This window comes from Impatiens glandulifera, chromosome 1 (assembly GCF_907164915.1).
Source record: "Impatiens glandulifera chromosome 1, dImpGla2.1, whole genome shotgun sequence".
NCBI classification, from domain to species: domain Eukaryota; kingdom Viridiplantae; phylum Streptophyta; class Magnoliopsida; order Ericales; family Balsaminaceae; genus Impatiens; species Impatiens glandulifera.
Window position 1 is genome coordinate 130462264 of NC_061862.1, and position 5643 is coordinate 130467906.

Here is a 5643-nt window from a genome sequence, read left to right on the forward strand (position 1 = left end):
TCGGAACACTTTAAAAATTAAGATCACATTATAATTATATATATATATATATTTAAAAAGTTGAACTTATATTATTAAAATTTTCTATGTTAATAAAATTTGGTGTTAAATTTAAAATATAAAGTGTTATTAGTCTAGTTGGTTAAAAGATTATACTTATTTTTGTTAAGTTGCAAGTTCAAACTATATCTATAGTATTTTTAATTTTATTTTTAACCGTTTTAAGTTTATGGGCGGGTCAACCCATAATCCGACCCAAGTATCCATTTACTCTCACATATATATCCAAATTAACTACAGTTCTCGACCCAGCAATCCGGACACTTTAAAAATTAAGCATTATTATATATATATATATAGATTTGACATACGGTTTGCGGTTTGAGATATTGGGCAAGATACGGCTTTTTATTTTATTTTATAGTATTTACGGTTATTGTTCTGATCTCATTTTGATTATATCCGACATTGATAAACATAATTAAATATATAATATTATTAATATATTTATTTATTTTTTATATTTTATAAGAATTTTAAATTTATATTTTTTAAAATAATATAAATTTTTAGTATATTATAATATATAATATTAAAAAAAATATTTATATAATTTTATAAAAAAAAAAAACATTATTATTTAAAAAGAAAATATGTATATCGATGTGCGCTCCAAACAAAGATTCCCCATTTTTATGTATACTCATTTATGATGAACTATGGCAACATTGAAATTTGATTTAAGCTCAAATTGACGTCATTCCAAAATTCAGTAAGTTAATAATAGACTCGGTTATCAAACCAAATAAATTGTAGCTAGTAGAAAAAATACGACTTTAATAAATAAATAAATAAAAAAAGTGTTAAAAATTCTCATATCCCTAAATTCCAATGTCCCACCATTCTAAAAAATCATGTTTACGCTACTTAATTAATCTCACAAAATTATAAATTATCGAACTAGATTTGTGAACTGGTTCGGGTAAAGTCTGGTTTACTTTTTATTTTGTAAATAGTTAATCGACGGTTATTAATATCGGTTTTACCGGTTTCGATAAATTAATCGGGTTTAACCGGACTGATAATTTAAATTTTAAAATATTTTTATCATAATTTTATATAATTTCTTTAAATCATAATTATAATTTCTTTAAATCATAATTTATAATTCCGCATTATTGCCAAATTATAAAAATAATTTTATATATTTTAATGAAACTATTTAAGTTATTTTTAAATATTTTTTATAATTTTATATATATTATAATTTATTTATTTTAAATAATTTTATACAAATTAAAATTTAAATATTAAAATAATTAATATATATGATTAAATATTATAATATATCTAATATTTTAAAAAAATAACTAAAATAAATTATAAAATATAAATATATAATTAAATTATTATTGGTTTACCGGTTAAACCGGTAAAAAAAATAATTCCATCGAAAATCGAACATTTTAACCGATAAATAAATAGTTATCCAAGAATGTAGAGAAATATGTGTACAAAGAGGCTAAAGAGTTCATGATCATGATTAGTAGCAACCAAAAAATTCAAAAATATTGAAAGTTCTATCTAATTTCTATTTTATTGAAGTGTTTATAACCTTTTTTTTTTATAGGAAGCAATGATATATAATATATTAATATTAAAATTATTTGTTTTTTTTATGAGATTACTGATTTAGGTGAATGAGTTCAAATCATTAACAATCTATTAGAAAAGTTAATTGATAAGTTAAAATTGTGTATCAACTATTTATAATTTATATAGGTCAATATAAAATTAAATTAAACTTAACATCACAAAGATTTGACACTAATATAATTAAGAGGCAAAAAAGGGTAATAATGATGAATATATCCTTTTTTTGGTTACTAGTACATGCATGTGAGGGTAGTATAATATGTTGGTTTGTACTAATTTTGTCCCCCAAGTAAAAAAATGATAGTTATACATCTAAGGCTCCTAACCCTTTTACCCTTTTATCTCTATTTATATGAGTGTTTTCTTGTAATGATATTTTCTTTATTAGCCTCCACAAAACTCTTTCTTTATCAAAAGAGGAAAAAAGAAATTAAAAAAAAAAAACTAATATTATATATATATATATATATATTGTTAGGATCTAGGTCGCCGCTGATGGACCGGGGGTTGGACCGGTTAGCGGTTCTCACTCGTAGGGTGGTGATTAATCCTGTTAGAGATTAACACCGGGGTTTCAATACTACACAACCTGTCACAAACCCTTGAACTAGGTTCAAGCGCGGAAGAGGTTTGCTTTCAGGTTGAAGCGGTACACGTGTATGATAGGCGGAGTCGGTTTCGGATGATGGAGATTTGAAGGATGGTGGGTCGGTTTCGGTAATCTGAATATTCGGTGTGGTTAATGTAGATTCGGTTCTGAGCGATGTTGTTAGGTTAGTCGGTTATGTAATGAAGCCAACAGAAAGTAAATAACACAACAGAGTTTTATGGATGTTCGGAGATAAAACTCCTACGTCACCCCTTCCTCTCGAAACCGCGAGAAGGATATTCACTAAGGAATACAAATGCAATCCGATCGAGACTTATTTTCTGCTCGATAACACTCTTACAATTCACACCGAAATTGTAACACACACTTAGAATTTAGCACTTAGGCTTTCTTAGAATACCACACTGTTATCACTTGTAGTAAATGCTTTCAACGCTTCACTTGTCTGGCTTAATATCTCTTTATATCGCGCATTTACTCTTCTGCAACTGCCTCCTTTTATAGGTGAAATATGCCAACGGTCATATTTCACTTCCTTGAATCTGATTGGCTGGTCAGCGGTGCAGTGATTCAGTGTCTCAGACCTGCCGGTCTTCTCCTCAGACCTGACAGTTAATCTCAGACCTGGCATCCTGTTTCAGACCTGCCGGTCTGTTAAAGCAAACCTGCCGGGTTTGTCTTTTACTCAATGTAGGCACTGTCTGCTTGGACAGTTGTCTGTACTTTGAAGATTTCCTTTCTGGCTTATCCCGAAGTAGAAAGATCCGGTAGTACTGTCTTCTGCAGCCTACAGGCTTTCCTCAGACTTGCATGGATATGGAAGTATTCAGTCTGTTCCTTTGGTATCATTCTCAACAGATACCCAAAGTGTCTTCTTGTACTTGTCGGCCTCTTGACTTGGCCTGGGTTGGCCACTTGACTTGGCCGAGTATCTTTTGATAGTGAAGTGACCGGACTTCTTCCGGTCTTGTGGATTGATCGGCTATTTGATGGATCTGGCTTTTAGGCTTTGGCCGATCCTTCCTCTGTTCAGTCATGTACCGAATGTGCTTGATCGGTTTGATAACTTGACCGGTTCGGTTACTTCACTTGGTTTTCTTATTCATCCGGTCCGGTTCCTTGTTCCTGCATAGGAAGTTTGTTTAAGTTAGGTTTATTTGAACCGGTATGAATTTATCTAACAATTTCTCCCTTTTTGATTATTTTATTTAAAATTATCAAAATTATGTAAGTTTGCAACCGTAGGCCGGTTGTTTTGTTTGGCCGATTTTTGAAAAGGACTTAGAGAATTTTTCGAAAAATTTTAAGGGAGGGGTTTTAAAAGAATCTCTGGTTTTGGAAGAATCTCTATAATTTATCTAACAATTTCTCCCTTTTTGATTATTTTATTTAAAATTATCAAAATCAAGTAGTAATGCAAAATAAGGCCGGTATTCAAAAATAACTTTATATATATTTATAGCGAACCGAAAAAGACAAAGCCTAAAAACTTAAGACAAATAAGAAAGGAAGGAGAGTCCCTATTCTGAGTCCGTGAATTCGTAGGCGCTCTTCTTTCTCTTCGGTGGTGGGGGCGGTTGCGGTTGAGAGGATTGTGGCCTTTTTGATCGAGACCGCAACTGTTCTACGACCTCTTCCTCGATTAGGTCTTCTTGCTGCGAGGGGTCCGTTTCTGCCGGTTCAGAGATTGTGTTGAGCGTCTCGAGAATTCGAACTTTCTTACTAGCCGGCCGCTTTCTTTTCTTTGATGCCGAAGCTGAGGCTGCCGGTGCTGAAGCTGAAGTTGCTGGTGCCGAAACGGAAGCGGCTGCCTTCTTATTTTTCTCATTTTCCTGTGCAAAGTAGGCCAGCCTTCGTTCTTCCCGTTCCAGTCGTGCGGCATCTTCCGCAGCCAGTCTGGCCACTTTCTCAGCATATCCTGGGAATAGGGCTACGCCCCTTCTTGCTCTTTCGGCCTCTATTTCATCTTCGGTCAGCTGAGGCGCGGTCAGCTGAGTCGCTTGCGGCGCTTCTTTGTCTCTGCCAACCTCGGCGTCCAGCCTTTCTTGGACCCTCTTGGCAACCAGAGCATCGGCCTCTATAGCAGCGGCATCTGCGGCTTCCTTAGCTTTCAGGATCTCGGCCATCTGTGCAGTAAGTGCCTTTACCTCGGCCTCGAGATCTTCGTTCTTCTTTTCCAGTGCCGAGACTCGTTCAATTGTTGGGTCGACCCGTTCGAAATCCTTCTTTAATTCCGAAGTGAGACCCTCCAGAGCTACAATATGTTGAGCACAGTTTGCTCGCTCACCGGATTCTTCCCATAGACCGGTGGTAAGTTGCTCCAGGCGCTTTTGATGGTAATCCACAACGTCCTTTGTCACATCGGCGAACTGCTTGGCCGAATCGAATGCGTTCTCGCATCTGTCCTTGAGCGGTTGAAGCTTGGAGACGTTGTGGTCGAGTATTCGGTCATCAATCTTCTCTGATGTTGATGCTTCAAATTGCCGGAGTCGGTCCTCAATCCGCTTTGAAACAACCACTTCAAATTTTTGAAATAGGTCATCAATCCATTCCTTAGGAGGAACGAAGACGGTGGTTGCCGGTGGAGGAGTGGGAGCGGACTGCTCGGTCTGATTAGGATCGGCTCTCTCAACATCGGAGTCCAGTATTTCAACAACCTCAGTATGTGCAGCTGATGTGACCGTCTCCTCCAAGGCCAGTGCCGCATTTTCTCGGATCGGTACCTCGATATTCTCTAAAGATTGTACCTCAACAGTCTTTGAAGTCGGTACCTCATCAGTTCTCGGGGTCGGTACCTCATCGGTTCTTGGAGACGGTACCTCATCAGTTCTTGGTGACGGTACCTCATCAGTTCTTGGTACCTCATCATCATCTGTCATCGGAGTCTCAAAGTCCCTTGGCGTCGCGGTGTCTTCCCTTGAAGTTGATGCCCAGTCCATTTGAAAATCTTCGACGACCGGAGCGGTATATACTGGAACTTGTTTCTGAACGCAGATTGCTTCTAACCGCGCTATCTCTTGGTGTAACTCCAATTTGCCTTTTTCGAGCCTTTCTACTACTAGCGGTGCTACGGTAGACACCGATCCCTGTTCGGCATATTCTTCCTTAATCTTTCTGATACGCTTTCTTATCTGTCGAAGCTGACTTCTCGGTATCAGCAGGCCAGTTCGGCATTGTACCTCATGAATGGTATTGGATTTTGTGAGGCTTAAGATATGGTTCTCCACTTCCTCCAATCTGTTGATGCATTTTACCGAATCGAAATCCTGTAGGATATCTTTATATTTAGAGTTGAACCGGTAATCGTGCCATTCCAAGTACAGACTGATAACGTCCACGTTTCTTTTGATAATGCCCTGAAAGATATTCTGGGCTAG